Genomic DNA, 21,602 nt, shown 5'->3' on the forward strand with positions numbered 1-21,602 from the left:
GGATAAAGAAGATGTGGTATATATATACAATGGAATACTACTCAACCATCAGAAAAACCGAAATTTGCCATTTGCAACGACATGGATGGAACTAGAGGGTATTATGCTAAGCGAGATAAGTCAACCAGAGAAAGACAATTATCATACGATGTCACTGATATGCGGAATTGAAGAAACAAGACAGAGGATCATAGAGGAAGAGAGGAAAAAATGAAATAAGACGAAACCTGAGAGGGAGACAAACCAGAAGAGACTCTTAATCTCAGGAAACAAACTGAGGGTTGCTGGAGCGGAGGCGGGTGGGAGGGATGCGGTGGCTGGGTGATGGACATTGTGGAGGGTATGTGCTATGGTGAGCACTGTGAATTGTATAAGACTGATGAATCACAGACCTGTACCCCTGAAACAAATAATACATTATATGTTAATAATAAAAAAATTTTAAAGTAGTCCATCCCTGCCCTAGAGAAGCTTACAGTTCCAGCAGCAGAGATAAATGAGGAAGCAGCTAGTGAGCAGTGCTGTGCAATGTGAGCAATGCTGTAATGGAGATTCTGAGTAAAGGATGGTGGGAGGCGCTCACTCTACCTGGAGCTACTAGGAAAGAAGGCAGGGACTGAAGTGGGTGTTCAAAAAATAACCATTACAAGGGCTCCTGGGTGGCTCAGTCAGTTAAGTGTCAGACTCATGATCTCAGGGCTCCGTGCTCAATGTGGAGCCTGCTTGAGATTCTCTCTCTCCCTCTTTCTCTGCCTCTCCTCCGCTCTTTCTCTCTCTCTCTCTCAAAAAAAAAAAAAAAGACTATTATGGGATGACACTTAAGTTGGGCTTGAAGGATAAAATTTACCTAGAGAGGAGAAAAGTGAGTCTACCTAGGGAGAAAAGTGGGATGAGTACTCTAGGATGAGGGAACAGCATATGCTAGGGCACAGAGACATGAGAGTTCTTGGCACATTCAGATAGTGCATTTCAAACTTTTCTACAAGAAAGGGGTGATGGTGGATAATGGTGTCTAAGGGCAAGCCTGAAATTTATGTATCAGGTTTTATCTTGAAAAAAATTAATGGAAAATTTGCCTTCAACTCCACAAATATATTATGTTTGAACATAAAACAATGTTCTCAATGATTTAGCAGCTGATAAAACTGATGCTTCAGAAAGATGCACCACATTTGTCCAGTACTTTCTCATATCACATGTATAACACTAAATAATCCAGGGGTTCTTGTTTCTAATTTGAAAAACAAAGGCATAGAAGATATAAGGGCGCATTGGAAAAGTAGATCAACGGATTGTGAAGAGTTTTGTCTGTTGAGGATCTGGACGATGCAATATCTAGCCAACTCCTATTCATACTTCAAGCCTCTGCTTAGGCCTTGTCTCTTCCAGGGAGCTCCACTACTACCATCCTCTCTTTTCCTCAATCTGTGTTATTGTAGCATGTTATGCATTTATCCATCCACTTACTACATTGTGCTGGAATTATCGATTAAATTTTCAAGCACCTCCACTAGACTTTGATCTGCTTAAAAGCAGTTGTTTTGCATAGGACTTAGCACAATAGATACTAGTATCTGTTAGATTGAATTGATTTAAAGCTAAGGACAAGATTCAGGGAGCACTACCTGGCTTTCCAAGACAGGACAAGGTGCTCCTCTATACACTCCCACACAATTGTGTGCTTACCTGGTCAAAGCTAGCATTAAATTATACTGAAACTGTCTGCTTACTTGTCTGTCTCCTTGTCTAGATTATAAGCTTCTTAAAGGAAAGGACTGGGGACGTCTGGGTGGCTGTCAGTTAAGTGTCTGCCTTTGGCTCAGGTCATGATCTCAGGGTCCTGGGATCGAGCCCCGTATCGGGCTCCCTGCTCAGCAGGGAGTCTGCTTCTCCCTCTCTTCCCTGCTCCTCCCCTCTCTCTTGCTATCTCTGTCACTATCTCTGTCTCTGTCTCTCAAATAAATAAATAAATAAATAAATAAATAAATAAATAAATAAATCTTTAAGGAAAAAAAAAAGGAAGGACTGCTTGCTCACCACTGCATCCCAAACACTTAAGATCACAGGAGGTGATCGATGATTACATAGAATGAATGAATGAGTAGCCATTAAAAATTCTCATGACAGAAATGACATGATCAGATCAAGGCTTAGAAAAATAGCTTTGGAGGCAATTTTAAACATAGGCTGGAGAGGGATAAGACTGGAGACAAAGAAATTAAGGAAAAAATTGAAAAAGAAACATAGGACATACTGGTAAAAGACTGTCCTTTCTTAATAAATGTCCTTCTAATTGGCTAATTTGATTAGATGTTTATATGTATTTTACAAGGCTGACCTCTTTAGTCTCTTAGGATTCCCTAAGGAAGGATATTCAGTTACCTCGTTGAGGAAGCCTTCCCTGACCCCAACCCCCACCAAGTTGGTGCCTTCATGTACATCTGGAGGTCATTGAGGGCAGTGACTACATCTTATTCATCTTAGTATCTCCAATGCCTAGGACATGCCTGCTCAATAAATGTTTGCTGAATGAATGAACACATAAATTGATCTATTAGTATACTGTACTCAAGCTCCGACCAAGACACAGAGGACCTAATGATCCCTAGTGTGCAGGTTTCTGGATACAGGAAACAGAACAAATAAAACAAGACTAGATACGGAGGTACACCTATTCCACAGGTAACACAGGGTAAATTTCTCTCTCTGACCCCTCCATCCTCATTCTGAAGAATAACTCTCATTGAGTGAAAATCAATAAAAGTCATTTTAAGGGAAGTAGGTTTAGAAAAAGGCTCTGAAGGAGGAGAAAGGAGGAGGGGAACTTCAAGTTCAACCAATTTGGGCTTTTCTTTTTTTTTTGAGAACTTGTAAGCTGCAAAAAACCTTTACAGAATAAAAAGTCTGTTTTCTACAGTCCCTTTCAAAGGAACACCCCCCCCCCATATACACATACAAACCAATAGTCTTTTTGAGATTCCCAGTTTTGTAACTAAAAAAGAAAAATAAAATCCACAGCAGAAATAATAATAAATCCTCCATTTCTCAGATTGACATCAACAAGAAACTTTCTGAAGTAGTTGTGGACAGTTCTCAGAGACATTCAACCAATATCCATTGTGAGATTGACCTAGCAAACTCTAGCAACAAATACTGACTGCAAACTATGGACAATGCATTAGGAAGAAGTTTTAAAAGATATTTAAAAAGAAAGGGAGGAAGGGAGAAAGGAAGAAGAGAAAAGAAAAGAAAAGAAAAGAAAAGAAAGAAAAAGGAAAACAAAAGGACATGAGATGCACTTTCTATCCCCTAAGAAGCTTGTGGAATTGTGGTGTTAAGTCATAGTCATAAGAAAATCCTATGAAAAGTTCAAAAGAAAAGTTAATATTCTCAATTACAACGCAGAAAAAATTCATCAAATGAGTGACACAGACAAACTGTTGTAGGATTTCAAAGGACGGGGAGACCATCAGGGTTTGAGGTATCCTCAAGTGTTTAGGGAGAAAGTAGGATTTAGATAGGGCATTAATGGAGATAGAATTTGAATCTTGAAGAGTGGGAAATATCACAAGAATAGAGCCTATGGCATGTCAGGGAACATTTTACTCATGACTGTGTCCAGGGTGGTTTAGAAAGTAAATATATGCAGTTCTATGAAGAGTGTCTACAATGGTAAGAGTTAAAATCTGAGATGGATCCATAGCACCGTAGTTAAGAACAACTGAAGGCAGATCTGGGTTTGAATCCTGTTTCTACCACTGAATGGTTGAGTGGTTTTGTCACATTTATCCTCTCTGAAGCTCAGTTTCCACCATGTTAAAATGGGGACGGTATTAATTATACCTACCTCGTAAAGTCGACATGAAGATAAAATGAAAGTTACTCTCCATAGTTCTTGGCAAAGAAGTGCTCAGTACGTGATAGTTCCATGCTTTCCCCCCAGAGTCAGAGTTTGTGGTCTGGAACTTCTAGGGAGTGAAAAAAAAATTTTTTTAATGAAAAATATAGACCAAACAGACCTGTATAGAACAGATGGTCAGCCTTTTTGCTTTCATTTCATCCGATAGAGCAGCGTTTTCCCTGCCGATTTCCATCTGGAGCATGACTTCAGCGTACTTACTGTTTGATTTTGAAACATCCTTTCCCGAAAAGCATTCTTCCTAAAGGCACTCGTCCTAAAAATACTCTGAATCCTGCTCACCTCCACTATCATCTCCATGCTTTTCTAGGCAACAGAATGCTTCTGGAGGAAAATAGAAACCGTGTGGATTTCAGATTTGTGTTACTTGGATTTATTCATTCATTGACTTAATAAATATTTATTGAGTACCTATTTTTGAAAGATGAAAAGCCATCAAGGGGAAGCTACTTCACTTCCCACCTCCAACGTGCACCTGTAATTCCCTTCCCTTGTTCACTCCTGTTGCAGGGAGAGGAGAAGAGCCCCTCCTCCTTTTAAAAGCCGGACGCTCCAACCGTGCTTTGCAGCCCTGGCCTTCGTTGGAGGCCTTTGCACTAGTATTGTCTCTTTCCTACTTCCAACCTCTTCCTCTTTAGTGGTTTCTTTATCGTCAATATTTAAACATACTCAAGTATCCCTCACTAAAAGAAAAAAAAAGATAAATCCTCCTTGGTCTTTCATCCACATCGTTCTCCAGATGTTATGCTCTCCCTTCCCTCCTTCCCAAAGTTGTGCTAAGTATTGCCCACAGACACTCCGCCTTGATTTTATTAACCACCCCTTACTCCTCAACCCCATCAATCTGGAATTTGTGCCTGCCATTCCTCCAAAACTGCCTCAGTAAGATCATCAATTTTTATTTCTCCTTTTGCTTGGCCATTCCCTGTTTGAAATGCTTTCTTCCTTTAACTTCTGTGACATCACACATTTCTGATTTTCTTCTCACTTCTCTAGATGTTCCTTTTTGACCATCTTTGACAGATCTCCCTTTGTGCGACCATTAAATGTTTTTCACGTTCTGTTGTAATGCATACATCTCTTCCTACTTTGGCTTTTTCCTAAGGTAAATGCATTCACTCCCATGACTTTGTTACAATTGGCATAACTACAAGTCTCAGATCTATAGCTTCAGACCCATATATCCAATTGCCTCCATAAGCTCTCTACCTGAATTCTCCACTGGCCTCTCAAACTCCCAGCATATCTAAACCTAGACTTATCATTTTCATTCCCAAACCTGGTCCTCCTCTGTTGCTTCTCAGCTCAGTACGTGCTGGTATCAGCTGTTTGAGAGTCATCTTCGACCATTTCCTTCTTCACCATTCATTACAAATCAATTACTGATCTTGTCATTACACTTTTTAGATATTCTGAAAACCATCTTTCTCTCCATTTTTACCACCATCATCTCTTATCTAAGCTGCTGCAACAGCCTTCTTTTTAAAAGGGCAAATCTGTTTATATCACTGTTAATGCTTATATTATGGCTGTCCATTGACCTTGGGATAAAGTCCAAAATCCTTAGTATGGTCTACAAGGTCTTATATGTTCTGACCCCGTCTGCACTTGCACCTTTATTCTATGTCCCTTTCCCCACTTCTCTCTCCTCTGCAGGCATGTTGGTCTCCCATCAGTGCTTCAATGCATCATCCTCTCTCCTCTTTCACACCTATCTCTCCTCCCCTCTCCTAGCAATCTCTACCCTTCACCTAACTACTCCTATTCGTCTTTTTAGGTTTCAGCTTAACTGAAAGCAGAGTTGATTAGTTCTCCTTCTTTACATTCACATTATGCCCCATTCTTATCCTTCCTAACACTTCTCACTTTTATATTGTCTACCTTCACTAATAGTCTATAAGCTCCAGGGGCCATACCTGCCATGCTTAGCAATGTATTCTTAGTGCATAGCACAGTGTCTAGCAAATTTTGTAATAAAATATATATTAATTCTTTCATATAGTAAGTGACAGATCAGTTTCACCTTTATTTCTGCAAAGTCTTCCTTGACTCATTCAAGCAGAATTGATAACTTCCACATTAACATCATGACTATACCAAAGATACTATCTGTATCTTAGTTCTCTTTGTATCTCTAGCACTTCACTTGGTGTCTGGAACGAAGTGAATGCTCAATATATGCTTATAGTATTGAACTAACGGACTTTGCCAACTGGCTGGATATGAGATCTGAAGGAACACAGAAAGTCAAAGATAAACTCTGAAGTGTGGGCTAGCCTTTACCAGAAATGGAAAACTTGGTAAAGGAGGGTGGTTTAGAAAGTAAATATATGCAGTTCTGAGCATAGGTATTGATAGTCATAGTGACAGAGGAGAGAATTTATACAGAAGGTCAGTAAAGCAATGGAGTCCTGAAATGGCAACATGAAGATAATTCCCAGGTAGGAAGCAGTCTGCTATAGCCAGGAGAGGGCTAATGGATGGGATACATTCTAATTTGCCTAGGACAATCCCAGTTATCCTAGCATAATAATGATGGTACTGCCCCCTTGTATGCTTAAAAGTATCCAAATAAATTAGGGGTGCCCAGCTGGCTCAGTTGGTAGAGCATGCAACTCTTGATCTCAGGGTCTTGAGTTCAAGCCCCACGCTGGGCATAGAACTTACTTTAAAAAAAAAAAAGTGTCCAAATAAATTATATGACCAGTCAACCAGAGGACCACATGAATTTGGAAAAGTTAAGTGAGTTAAGGGCAAGAACATTTAGGACAAGAGCATAGCAAGAAATTAGAGTGATTTCAACTTGCAGCCAGTGAAGGAATGTACTGAACTGAATGACATTTTATAAAGAGCTATGAAATGAACCAGCTAGCCACTTCTGGATGAGCAATGTCACAAAAACCCTGATGGGTAGACATTTTCATCCATATTTTATAGATAAAAAATATTTTATAGATAAAAATAATCAAAGCTTAGATTAAATAACCCGCTCAGAAAGTTAGTGCTTAAAAAGTAAAACAGGGCGCCTGGGTGGCTCAGTCGGTTAAGCGACTGCCTTCGGCTCAGGTCATGATCCTGGAGTCCCGGGATCGAGTCCCACATCAGGCTCCCTGCTCGGCGGGGAGTCTGCTTCTCCCTCTGACCCTCCTCCCTCTCATGCTCTCTGTCTCTCATTCTCTCTCTCTCTCAAATAAATAAATAAAATCTTTAAAAAAAAAAAAAAAGTAAAACATAGCACCTTTTTCTCGCTCCCAGCCATCTGGGCGGCTGCTCCTGGCTGGCCTTGCCCACACCTAAGGCAGGAAGATGGTGGCTGCAAAGGAGACGAAAAAGCCACTGGAGTCTATCTACTCTGGGCTCCAAGTCATCATGAAAAGTGGAAAGTATGTGCTGGGGCACAAGCAGACTCCGAAAATGATCAGACATGGCAAAGTGAAACAGATCATCCTTGTCAACAACTCTCCAGCCTTGAGGAAATCAGAAATAGACTATTATGCCACGTTGGCCAAAACTGGTGTCCCTAGTACAGTGGCAATACTATTGAATTGGGTTTAGAATGTGGAAAATACTGTGGAGTATGCTCATTGGCTATCATTGATCCAGGGGATCCTGATATCATTAGAAGCATGCCAGGACTGACTGGTGAAAAGCAAAACATGCAAAATTCTTCTCTAATGAAACTGGCCAGAGCTTGTTTTAAAAAAAAAAAAAAAAAAGTGGGCGCCTGGGTGGCTCAGTTGGTTAAGCGACTGCCTTCGGCTCAGGTCATGATCCTGGAGTCCCGGAATCGAGTCCCGCATCGGGCTCCTTGCTCAGCAGGGAGTCTGCTTCTCCCTCTGACCCTCCCCCCTCTCATGTGCTCTCTCTCTCTCCTCTCATCCTCTCTCAAATGAATAAAATCTTAAAAAAAAAAAAAAAAGTAAAACATAGCTAGAAAGCAAAACTAACTAAATATAAACAAGTAATTGAAAAAAGAAGTCAAAGGGGGAAATATCTGGAAGTCACGAGAAGTCCCTTCTCTGATAACTTGTAAGCATCTTGAGTGGGAAGGGAGAAATAAAGCATCGATATGATGGCTTCCCCATAAGGGAGGGCAACTGCTACCACCAACATCCTTCACTATAACTTGCAAAATTAGTGCTCACTGATTTCTGGAATCATGAGCTTCGTTGAAAGCCACCCTTCTTTTCCCAAGAGAGAAGTAATTCTAGGAAGTAACTTTAGTGAAATGGAAGATAAGACACTTCTACCCTGGGACACACCTGACTTCAAAACCAGCTCGAAGGTAGAGAAAAATCAAATATTCAGGGGCAAAAGGAAGTTAATCTTGGCTAAAATGAATGTCAGAGAAGATATTGCAATGAAAGCCAAAGCAAGAAAGGGATAACCTAAGGAGAGCCTGGATATAAATATGTAGGACCGAAAATTACTCCGAAAGTCAAATCGAAGCGAAGCAGTGGAGGGACACCACAGAGGCATGGGCAGCGAAGGTAAGACAAAGGAATACAAACATTTCATGAGGATGACTTAAAGGTTCTAAGTTGGAAAACGAGTTGACAATTGTGATGATTCCTTCAGAGTGAGTGAAAATTGCATTTTAGCAGTAAATATCCTTCAATCTTTCCCAAGAGCTAAATAAGGTGCTCTTTACTATGTAATAATAGGAGTTTCACTTTTTACTGCCTCCCTCATTGAACAGTGCCTACTAAGCAATTATACTTCAGCTATGCTGCCCCTTTTCCCTTTCCCCTTTTCCCCTTCTTCTAAAGACTAGAAAGAGATGAATGCAACAGCACAGAAGCAGTGAGAATTTCACCTGAAGGCAATCAGTTTTAAGAAGCACTTTGCAGGGGCGCCTGGGTGGCTCAGTCGTTAAGTGTCTGCCTTCGGCTCAGGTCATGATCCCAGGGTCCTGGAATCGAGCCCCAAGTCGGGCTCCCTGCTGGGCGGGAAGCCAGCTTCTCCCTCTCCCACTCCCCCTGCTTATGTTCCCTCTCTCGCTGTGTCTCTCTCTATCAAATAAATAAAATCTAAAAAAAAAAAAAAAAAGAAGCACTTTGCACAAATGCGCTGCATTTAAGAATGCTTTTGGTATATCTATCTTTCCATGGGACAACCCAGCCCAGTGTAAAGAACAGGTACCATAAACCAAGAAACCAAGACTGACTAGTTGTGGAACTTGGGTAAATCATATACTTTCTCTGTTTTCCACTTTTTAATTTATTTAAGTAATCTCTAGGCCCAATGTGCGGCTGGAATTTATGACCCCAAGATCAAGAGTTGCATGCTCTCTGGACTGAGCCAGCTAGGTACCCCTCTGTTATTCTAATAGTCATTTTTTTTCCTATATATATTGCATGGTTGGCTGTTGTTGTTTTGGTGACAAATTCTACACAAAAATAAGGTAGGTATTGTTAAGGAATGCCTTGTAAATATTAAATCCGTTTTTATTTTTTATTTTTTTAAAAAGATTTTATTTATTTATTTGACAGAGAGAGACACAGCAAGAGAGGGAACACAAACAGGGGGAGTGGGAGAGGGAGAAGCAGGCTTCTTGCGGAGCAGGGAGCCCGAAGTAGGGCTCGATCCCAGGACTCTGGGATCATGACCTGAGCCGAAGGCAGATGCTTAATGACTGAGCCACCCAGGCACCCCTCCGTTTTTAAATCATTATAAAGGCAGATAAATTATTACACTTTCTTTATTCCTTTCCTCTATTTTTGTAACAACCTAACATTTTATTGAATAAAGACTCATGAAACTTAAGAGTTTGAATAAATGCTGGAGGTCAAGTTAAAATTGGTATATAAGAAATAATTCTACTTCTATGGCCTCTTCTTAATTTACATATTAGTCAATCAATAAACAAACATTTGTTCAGTGCTTCCTGTGTGTCAGGCGTTACATTGGGCTGTGGGAGGGGAGGGATACAAGGTACTCTATTTCATCAAATCAAAAACAGTTTGGATTATAAGAAGCATCTCAATTTTCTGAGCTGTTAAAATGTGGAAAAATATGCATCTAAGAAGTGATTATATGTGGGTAAAAAACAAAGAGCTTCCACGGTGAAAAAACAGAATATATCCATATTCTACCCATATCCAAGTGAGTGCTAGAAACAAAAAGCATCTCCAGAAGTTTAGTGCAGCAAGAAGTCTCAAGGAGCTGAAGGTGGTGAGGGAGGCCCGCTGTGTATGACGCTGGCCTAGTTCTGCTAATGTATTTTCTATCGATTCTCTAAAGGCATTGGCAAAAAAAGAACAAATTAAAAACTAAGATTTATACTTTCCCTCCTGAAATGTGACAACTTTAAGTTTTGTTAAGACTTCTGAATCCTGGGCGCCTGGGTGGCTCAGTCGGTTAAGCGACTGCCTTCGGCTCAGGTCATGATCCTGGAGTCCCGGGATCGAGTCCCGCATCGGGCTCCCTGCTCGGCAGGGAGTCTGCTTCTCCCTCTGACCCTCCCCCCTCTCGTGTGCCCTCTCTCTCTCTCTCACTCTTTCAAATAAATGAATAAATAAAATCTTTAAAAAAAAAAAAGACTTCTGAATCCTATAGTTATACCAACCCAAAACCATGATTTCTCTTGCGTTGGACAATTTAACTTACCAACAATTCTGTACATTATGAATTAAGCAAATACATACTTTGGTAACATAAGCAGGAAACTTAGGGGAAATGGCCCAAATCATTTAAAATTTGAGCCTGTAATAATGGATGCAAATACTTTGAGATAATCGTTTCGGCATCATTTCTATGCTGGGAGAGTGAAAATCAAAATTGTTCTCCAGTGGAAGTTCTAAACTATGTTTGCATCTGTAGTTCTAGGCTAGGTTCCCAGGCCACTACTAAGTCTCTGTTTCCCCACCCCCTACCCTGAGCTATAAGTACCAAGACCTCCAACCTCTGATTAAAGAGAACACCAGTTGATGCTACACCTAAGAATTTAATCTTAGGACCACTGTTCATTTCCCCCCCCCAAATAATTTTGAACTTCAATCTTCTTAGCTCCCACCACTGTCCTCTGCTGCATCTACTGTGACTAATCACACCTCTGCATGAAAACAAATACTTGTAGGACCTTCCAGACCACAGCTGACTTTTGTTAAGCCTTTGTGTCCACTGTTCTCCAGGAGTCAGCTGTGACTAAATCTGCCAAGCTTCATTCTGGTTTTCATAGGTCAAAGCTCCAAATAGAATTACCTGCTCTATTCCCAAATTTGTCCTCTGTGGAACTGTCATTCCTAAAATGCTCTACACTTCCTTAAGCCTAGTGTAATCCCTCTTCTCTCTCCCTACACAAACCCTCCATTTGCCCTCTGGAATTCCAATTCCTCTACACACTCAATCATTTCCCTGAATGCTCCTTCCACTTCGGTGCTTATTAAAACCTAACCTTCTCTAGGCCACTTCCCGGGCTGCTCCCTCCAGTGAGGTCTGCTCATATTTTTCACACCTCTTTAGTGTCAGGAGACCAGAATACTCCCTGGTGCTAGTCAGAGTCCACTGCTTCCCCACCCTTTTGTAAAAACCCCTGCCATTCTCTCTGATTGGTCATTGTAATCCACCTGCCTTCTTTTTTTTTTTTTAATCCACCTGCCTTCTGTGTACTCATCGTTCACAGAAGATACTGGCACTTGGTTGCTGTGTTCTCTTGTCCTGCAAGTCCTGCCATCATCCTAAGTGAGTTCAGAAAGACCCACCTAATCTCCGATGTCCTCCTCCAATGCTACTTGGCCATCTATCCCCTCCTCCCCCCCGTCACTCCCTGGACCTTGTCATCATCACCTAAAACTCCTCTACTTCTCAAATCTCCCTCTCTCTCAAATCACTAATTCTTTTCCCCTCTCCCCTAAAATCACTAATTCTAATAGTCCACTTTCTTACCACAATTACCTATACTTCCAGCTCACTTATTACACCAGCCTGACTGCAAATGCCCTTCCCTTTGTTTGAAAAGATTATGGAGCACTTCGCTTCCTTTCTATTACCTCCTTCCTGTCTTTACTTCTCTATTTATCTGGCTTAGCGTTCATGGTCCATCATTTCATTCGCTCTTAGAATTACCCTGAACTCTCTCCTTGAATGCACTCATTCCTTGTCTTCTAAGATACCACACTCTCCTGGTTTCTCTTACTTGTCCAGCAGGCTTTCAGAGACATTTTTACTGCCTTCTCCCTCCTCTATTACTAAACGTTTACATGTCAGAGTGTTTCAGGGATCTATCCTAGGAGCTTTTCTCTTTTCATTCAATTCCTTTTCCTTAAGTAATCACAGCTCTTCCTATGGGTTTAATTACTGTCAGTATGCATATGCTCCTCAAATTCACACTCGAATTCAGAATTGTTGTTTGAGCTCCAGATTGATATACTTGCTTACCTGACATCTTCAAATTAATATCTCCAAGGGATCTCCAACACAGTGTGTTCAAAAGTAAACTCATCACTTTCCCATTAAAGCTATTCCTTCTAGAAACCTGAGTCACTTTTGACATCTCCCTCTCTCACATCTCCCCATATTTAAATAATCTCCCCATATTTAAATAAGATCTGTTAATTCTATCTCCAAACTATTTCTCAAAATTTGTCCACTTTTTCCATCTCTACTGCCACCTCTCTGGTCCAGGTCATTATCATTTTCATTCAATAGGTGTTTACTCAATATCTACCATGTGCCATGTCCTGTAAGTGCTAGAATATACAGCTGCAAAGGAGCCTCTTGCCTGGATCACTTAAATAACTGGTCACATTGAAATTCTTTTTTCCCCCTCCAGTCTATTTTCTGCTTTGGAAACAAAGTTTTATTTTGTTTTTTAAAAATGCAAATCTGATTTTGTCATCACTTGTTGCATGGATTAAACTAGATTATGAATGTAAAGGACTTAGTGTCTGGCACGTGATAGTCAATAAATGCCAATCAGTGGATATATGTGGAATAACTCAGTAAACGATTTTGGAATAACTGGCCAGCCATTTAGAAAAAAATACGACTTTATCCCTACCTCACTCCTTAGACCCAAAGTATGTGGGGGGAATGAAACCATAAAAATACTCAAAGAAAACAAGGGGAAATATTTGTATAACCTTGGAGTTGAAGAAAGCCTTTCAAAACACGTCCCAAAAGTTAGAAGCCATAAAGAGAATCTGGTAACCACATACCAATGTAAACATTCTGCATAGGGAGAAAGGCCACACATAAGACTGGAAGACAAATAGCAAATAGTGAAAATATTTATAATACTTAATTAAAAAGAGTTAATAACAAATATCTAACTAGCTCTTATAAATCAACAAGAAAATATTAACAACCCACTAGCAAAAGGTCAAGCTGCATAAATAGAAAATTCACAATCTAAGATCTACCAAGTGCCTAAGAGCCTAAAGAAAATACGAATAAAACAATAAGCTATTACATTTTACCTATAGGTTGGCAAAGATTAGAAAGATTGACTACATTCCGTGTAGGTAATGGGCACTCACCTGCACTTTAGGTGGAGCATAAATTTGAACAATCTTTCTGGAAACAGTTTGGCAATGGGGAACATAATACGAAATATGTGTACCTCTTGATACAGTAATTCCACTTCCAGAAATTTACTCTAAAGATACCATTTAAATGGTTCAAAGAGATGTATGCTGAGAATGTTCACTGCATAATTTATAAAATTGGAAATTGGAAATAAAGATTTATTGAAACAGCAATGATCTTCTTTGGCGCTGTTCATTATACTGGGGATACAGAAATTAACAATAGAGAGATAAAATTCATTTTTTCATGGAGTTTACATTCCAAGGGTTAGAAAAACATTAAACTAATAAACAAATAAGATACCTTCAAATAGTGACACATACTTTGAGGACATAAAACCGGGTGCAAGAACGTGACAAATTAAAAAGAAAAGGTGTTTTAATATATAACAGAAGAAACTTTTCCTGATGTGAAGAGCTGTGGAGCACTGAATCTACACAGGGAAAGGACATACTGTGTCGCAAGAAAACCAACAATGAACAATTGAAACCAAGATATATCCTGATTAAGTTCCCCAGCTTTCACGATGAAGAAGGAATTCTTCAGTCATACAGGCTGAAAAAGCAGATCACTTATAAAAAGAAAGAATCAGGCTGGTCTCAGACTTCTCCACAGCGGCATTCAGTGGCTACAAAGTTTCTAGGGCAGTAAAGTGAGCCCAAGAATATAATATCTGATCAGGTTGTCATTTAAGTCAACAAGCCAACAACACACATTCTCAAACAAGCAAGAACTAGGGGAGTAAATAGCATACAATCCTTCCTGAAAAAACAACAACTTAAGATGAAATGAAGCCAACCAAGAGATGAATGAAAATGCTGGGGTAAAAGTAAAGAAACATTCGACATCAGAAAAACAATGGAGCATGACTTCAAGGGTGTGAGGGGAAGCAAATGCAACCCATGAATTTTATTCTTAGTCAAGTTGCTTTTCAGGTAAGGCATACCTCATTTTATTGTACTTCGCTTTATTACATTTCATAGTTTTTAAATAAATTGTGGCAACCCTGCATTGAGCAAGTCTATCGGCGCCATTTTTCCAACAGCATTTGCTCATTTTGCGTTTCTGTGTCACATTTTGGTAATTCTTTTTTTTTTTTTTTTAAGGTTTATTTTATTTTATTTGAGAGACAGAGAGCATGAGCAGGAGGGACAGAGGGAGAGGGAGAGAGAATCTCCAGCAGACTTCGTGCTGAGCATGGAGCCCAATGAGGGCCCAATCCCACAACCATGAGATCATAACCTGATCTGAAACCAAGTCAGACGCTTAACCGACTGTGCCACCCAGGTGCCCCTCATTTTGGTAATTCTTGCAATACTTTCAACGTTTTCATTATTATTATATTTGTTATGGTGATCTGTGGTCAGTGATCTTTGAGGTTACTATTGTATTTGGGGTGCTACGAACATGTATTGTATTATGGGGCACCGTGAACTGTGCCCATATAAGATGGCAAACTTAATCCATAAATGTTTTATGTGTTCTAACTGCTCTACCAACTGGCAGTTCACCTGGTCTCTCTCCCTCTCTTCGGGCCTTCCTAGTCCCTGACACACAAAAATATTGAAATTCAGCCTGTTAATAACCCTACAGTGGCCTCTAAGTGTATGAATAAAAGGAAGAACTACACATCTCTCACTCTAAATTGAAAGCTAGAAATGATTAAGCGTAGTGAGGAAGGCATGTCAAAAGCTGAAATAGGTCAAAGCTAGGCCCCTTAAGCCAAATAGCTAGCCAAGTTGCTAATGCAAAAGAAAAGTTCTTGAATGAGATTAAAAGTGCTACTCTGGTGAACACATGAATGAAAAGAAAACAAAAGAGCCTTATTGCTAATATGGAAAAAGTTTGAGAGGTCCTGGGGTAGAGCCCCGTGTTGGGCTCCCTGCTCCGCGGAGAGCCTGCTTCTCCCTCTCCCTCTGCCTGCCACTCCCCCTGCTTCTGCTCTCTCTCTCTGTCAAATAAATAAATAAGATCTTTAAAAATAATAATAATAATAAATAAAAAGCTATTCTGCTGTATTTTCTCCTGCCTCATAAATTTCATCTTTTTCACTAAGATCTTTACTTAATTATCAGATTCACATAAACTAAGATTGTCAGACTCACATAAAGAATAGAGGTATACGAGGGACACCTGGGTGGCTCAGTCGGTTAAGCGTCTGCCTTCGGCTCAGGTCACGATCCCAGGGTCCCGGGATCGAGCCCTGCAATGGGCTCCCTGCTCCGCGGGAGGCCTGCTTCTCCCTCTCCCTGTGCTCCCTGCTCTGCCTACTTGTCCTCTCTCTTTCTGTCAAAAAAAAAAAAAAAAAAGAATAGAGATATACTTTTCAATTGACCGGAATGCTTGAGACCCTATCAGAGGTGCCCCATCTCAATCTGTAAATACCTGAGAAGCAGAATTAGTAAACCAGTAGCCTGATGAGATTGCCAGACCTAGTAATTAAAAAGGGGGGCTATTTCATCCAGGTGACCCAAGACGACAAGAATGCTGAGTATCTTTACTAGAGACATACAAGGCAAGAGGACGTCTCCTGGCCAGAGGAAATAAATAGCCCTGAAGCCTTGAAACGTTCAGGTTCTCCTGTTTCCAATATATTTCTTTGTTCCATGGTCAGTCCTGGATGCATCCAGCTAACATTTATCTCTGTGGCTTTCCTCTACATTGAGTTGTATTGCAGACCACACTGAAGCTTTTTTTCCTTAGATGTGTTCATATCACGGGATTAGTAATCAAGTAACCATTCCCAAGGGCCTAGGAGACCTTGGGTTCCTTTCATCACCTGCCCATTAAGTTAAATTCTCTCAGTGGCAATCTTATTTGTAAGTTCTAAGTCCTAACTACAACAACTTTATCTGGGAAGAGAAGTTTGAATTGAAGAAAGATTGTTGAACAGTTCAAGACAGTATATAACAGAGAATTGTGTAGTACAAGAGTTATCGAAGGTTTTTACGCATGGAAATGAATGATGGAAGTGATGTGGACTGGTCCACCAGTCACGGGGAGGTGGTCGCTGGAGCCAGGGAACCGTGGGGGACAATGAAGGTAGGGACACTAGTTGGGAGGCTGCGGTAGTAATTTGGACAAGCCAGTTCCAAATTCTAGACCACAGAGCCTCCACCAAATTCCTCTCTGGATCCTCAGCCCTTAGCCCAAAGTGCATTCAAACCTTCAAGTACTTTAAAATATGTTGCACCAAATTATTGTTTGTCCTATTAATTTATTAAACCTCTTAATTTGACTTAGCAATGCCTTTCTTTGTAACGATATCAACCATTATCAGGGGCCCACAGTGTGGCAGACATTTAAATATTTTTCTATAATCCTATAACAACCTTATAATGATTTACAGATAAGCCAAGCAAGGTTCAGAGAGTTTTAAGACACGTGTACAAGGTTTCACAGATAGAAAATGACAGTCCGGGGCGCCTGGGTGGCTCAGTCGTTAAGCATCTGCCTTCGGCTCAGGTCATGATCCCAGGGTCCTGGGATCGAGTCCCACATCAGGCTCCCTGCTCAGAGGGAAGCCTGCTTCTCCCTCTCCCACTCCCCCTGCTTGTGGTCCTGCTCTCACGATCTCTCTCTCTCTCTGTCAAATAAATAAATAAAATTAAAAAAAAAAAAAAAAAAAGAAAATGACAGGCCAGACATCAAATAACATATTATAAATTAAGAGAAGTGATTTATCTTATCACTTTTCTGGAAAACAATAATTATTTTTGACAAAACCTGAGCCACAGATACGCTGAAATAGTGGTCTCCAAACTTCTCGACTATGCATACTTATCGGTAAAAAAGCCAAAGAGGTATATTTATTTCTAATTTACTACCATCCGCTAAAATCTCAAGGTACAATATATACTTAGGGCAGAATTCATTATAATGTATGTAAATCCTTATTTAAAATACTCTTCTTAATAATTTCAAAAAGTTTTTGCTGACTTCTTGTCAGATCTGATTAGCTTATGATTGTTTTTATCTGATAATCTAAGAACTCCCATTAGGAGTAGAAGTGATTGATTGTGCTTGCATTTTTTGGTATTATTTAAAAGTCATGTTTTCTTTGTAGGAATCTTTTTTTTTTTTTTTTAAGATTTTATTTATTTGAGAGAGAGAATGAGAGACAGAGAGCATGAGAGGGAGGAAGGTCAGAGGGAGAAGCAGACTCCCCGCCGAGCAGGGAGCCCGATGCGGGACTCGATCCCGGGACTCCAGGATCATGACCTGAGCTGAAGGCAGTCGCTTAACCAACTGAGCCACCCAGGTGCCCCTGTAGGAATCTTTTAAACCCTCTGTCCTTTCTATGAAGACGTTTAGCTAAAACTAGTTAATATAATCAGTAAATCTTTAACTGGGTACACGTTAACTGCAACTCATCTTAAGAACCTCTGTCAACCCCAGTGTTTATAGCAGCAATGTCCACAATAGCCAAACATGGAAAGAGCCCAGATGTCCATCAACAGATGAATGGATAAAGAAGATGTGGTATATATACAATGGAATACTACTCAGCCATCAAAAAATTGAAATCTTGCCATTTGCAACGACGTGGATGGAACTAGACTATTCTCGTGCCTTTCTGAGCACAGTGAGATCATATTTTCATACGATCTCACTCATATGTGGAATTTAAGAAACAAAACAGAGAATCATAGGGGAAGAGAGGGAAAAATAAAAGAAGATGAAATCAGAGATGGAGACAAATCATAAGAGACTCTTAATCATAGGAAACAAATTGAGGGTTGCTGGAGAGGAGGGAATTGGGGGAATGGGGTAATGGGGTGATGTAATGAACACTGGGTGTTATATAAGACTGATGAATCACTGAACTCTACCTCTGAAACTAATAATACACTATCTGTTAATTAATTGAATTTAAATGAAAACAAAACAACAAACAAAAGCAGAAACAGACCCATAAATACAGAGAACAAACTGAGGGTTACTAAAGGGGAGGAGGCTTGGGGGGGGTGGGCAAAATAGGTGAAGGCAAGGGGGAGATAGAGGCTCCCAAATATGGAGTGACTAAGTCACAGGAATTAAAAGTACAGCATAGGGAATATAGTCAATGGTATTGTAATAGCGTTGGGTGGTATAAGGTGGTAGCTTCACCTGTGATGGACACAGCATAATGTATAAACTTGTCCAATTCCTATGTTGTACACCTGAAACTAATGTAATGTTGTATGTCAACTATACTTGAATAAAAAAATTCCATTATACATACATGAATCTAAAATATTCCATTTTATATACATATATCTATAAAAGAATCTGTCAATCTTCCATATTGTTGAATTCCTCGCTTCCCTTTAGGATACATCGTGTCCCTTCATGACAGGTGACCAGGTGACCTACCAAGTAGGTTGCACATGGACATCTGGGCCTTTTTGTTCACTTGCATGGTGGGTGAGCCTACTCTGTGCCTGGAGTGTGGGGGAGGACCAGGGTTTGGCCTGTTCATCTCAGTTTTAAGGTTCTAGAACTTAAAAGAGTCATAGCAAGACTGTAGAACTCAGGTCTGCTCCCTCATTTTCCTTTTTGCGACCACAAGAAGAGACAGAATCTCATACAGGCTTGCTGCTGGAAGAGGGTTTTAGGGGAAGCTTGTCAGAACCCCTTGTTTCACTTTAGAGGGAGATGTGGGATGAGGTGCACAAGCCTCCCAACTCCATGGCCTGGGGCTTTCCAGGACCCTGCCAGAGGCCAGGTTTCCTCACCTACTGAGCTCATCTCCACCCCATTACCACTTTGGGTCAGGGCCACGAACCAGGATGTCCCCCCTTCCCTGGAATGGTCACTGCTCCCTCATCCCCCTTGAGTTTCTGGGAGACCCGGATCCTGGAGGCGCAAGGAGGGTGGGAGGAGGCCAGCTAATTAGCCAGTCATTGTGATTAGCCATGAGAGCCATTCTTCCTACAAAGCCTGGATAGTCAGGCAGGGGCAGAGCAGGGGTGCAGGGCTATCTGCCCACTGCACAGATGTCCTGCCCCCGGGACAGTGCCTGAAACCCACCCTTCCCGCTCCCCTGGCTGGGCCCATATGCTCCTCCCTCCCATTCTGTACCCCCTACCACAGGTTTCCTAGACTGTGCTCAGAAAGGCAAGAGAATAGTCATTCCCCCCACTACTCGTAGTTGTAACATCTAGTTTTGTCAAAGGGGGTGCTAGGCAGCCCCCATTCCTTAATGCACACTGAAAGACTGTGGGTCTTTAATGACCTGGAACCCAGCCCTTTCCCTTCCATGACCCCTGTGGAGATGGAATTGTCTGGACTTCACCAGGAGTCTCCTCAGCACCCCACCATACACACCATTCCTGCCTAAATCCCTCTCAACTCCCCTTCACTTTGAATGACTTAGAAATTGACTTCCAAACACCCAGTTTGGGGACCACAACCACCCCTAGGCATGCTCAAGTCTCTTCCCAATAAGTAACAGTAGCTAACCCTTAAAGAAGACTTATTATATGCTCAACACTTTATATAGATTAACTCATTTAATCCTCACAAGTTTGTGAGGTCGACACTATAGTTATCCACATTTTATAGATGAGGAAATTAGATCACGGAGAAGCTAAAGCCCTCGCCTGAGGTCACCTCGACGGTTAATGGTGAAGCCGAAGTTTGAACCCAAGTAATACAGATCCAGAGGTCTGCCCTTAACCACTATACTATGCACCAAGATAAACCTTGTATTGAGAATTGATGTTTTCTCCACTTTTGTAAAGTCTGACTTAAAGCATTAGGAAATATTATTGATCTGCATTATATAAGCTGCACAAATTCAGCTTCAAGTAAAGTCCCCCAGCTGCCTTTCAGTCAAATTGCTGCTGCCCCAAAGGCCTTCCTACATAGAAATTCTGGAACTGCTGCTGTGAATGCCCTTCGTCTTTCTCCTTCTTGAGACCCTTGATATCCTGTGGACACCTTCATTGGTGGTCTTGTCTGCTCTCAGTGATATTCCTTCCCACTCCTCAAGAGAACACCTGCAGTGCTCACTAGCTGAATGTTTACTCCTCTTTCTGGAAGGAAGATGAAAGCGAGCAAGGAGAGCTGGGTACACAGACATCCATCAACTGGGCTTTTGATCTCTCTGCCCAGGGAAGCAGATTTCACACCCAAGCCAACTGCAACAAGTTTCACTAGTGAAGTTTCCTGTAATATCCCATCCAGTCTGGAACTGAATCTGCATCGTGGCGAGTCCCCTCGACGCCATTCCCCCCAAGAGTCTAGGGCTGGCTCTGGGGTGATATGACAGGACAAACCATCAGTTGCTGTGGAGTTTGAACAACACCAGGCCCCAAATTCAGAGCTCCTACTCCGTGCAGAACCCATCATGTGTCCACACTTGCCACCACCACCAACGTGGGAGAGGGACTTGCTGGACACCAAGGCCGGCCCTGCCCAGGGCTCTTGCCCTCAGGCCCTTGAATTCTGATGCAGGATCAAGTAGGGAACGTGGGCACGAGTGAAGAAACTGTCTCCTGGCTCTCGGACCAAAGGGATTCGGTGAACGGATGAGGGCGCTGCCAGGAGGGGCTGCCAGGTGGCAGCTGGAGGGGCAGAGAAGCAGTCAGCGCAGGCAAGAAAGGCAGACAACCAGCTGTGGCAGAGGCCAGACAGCTGGCCGGCCAGAAGAAACCCTTTAGGATGTCGTTCGGGCCCGAAATGCGCCCTTGACAGGGGAAGTTATTGCGACGCCCTTGCAAATATAAAGTGCTGTACAAACACTAAATCTAAAATGGCTAATAATTTTGTTATGTTAAAGCATTCATGTCAGGTAATTAATGTAGTCATTGTGATCATTTAATTTTATGGCAGGTAGTGTAGGGCTGGACAGAAATAGGGCTCTTTGGCCCAGTCCTCTCATTTCTCGTTAGGGAAGCACAGTCTCCCTGATCTCCTGCACCAAGGTCCTGCTGGAGGGGCTGCTGGGGGGGGGGGGGGGGGGGGGGGGGGGGGGGGGGGGGGGGGGGGGGGGGGGCTCAGGCGGAGGGACCTGGGCCTCCATGCTTCAAGGATTTCACTATCCTTGGCCCCTGGTGCCTAGAGGCCCTAGTGCCCCCTGGTGGTGCCTGAGGTACCACCATTTCCTCAAAGGAAATCCCCAGCTGAATCCGTGAGGAAAAGAGAAAATTGTGATCTCCTAATGGAAACT

General features: G+C 41.6%; 1 pseudogene; it reads left to right on the top strand.

The window, feature by feature from the left end:
- The first annotated feature begins 7,225 nt into the window (after positions 1 to 7,225).
- Positions 7,226 to 11,065, top strand: LOC118019603 (annotated as a pseudogene).
- Positions 11,066 to 21,602: the final 10,537 nt, after the last annotated feature.

The sequence above is a fragment of the Mirounga leonina genome, unplaced genomic scaffold (assembly GCF_011800145.1).
Source record: "Mirounga leonina isolate KUSES-001 unplaced genomic scaffold, KU_Mleo_1.0 Mir_173, whole genome shotgun sequence".
Taxonomy (NCBI): Eukaryota; Metazoa; Chordata; class Mammalia; order Carnivora; family Phocidae; genus Mirounga; species Mirounga leonina.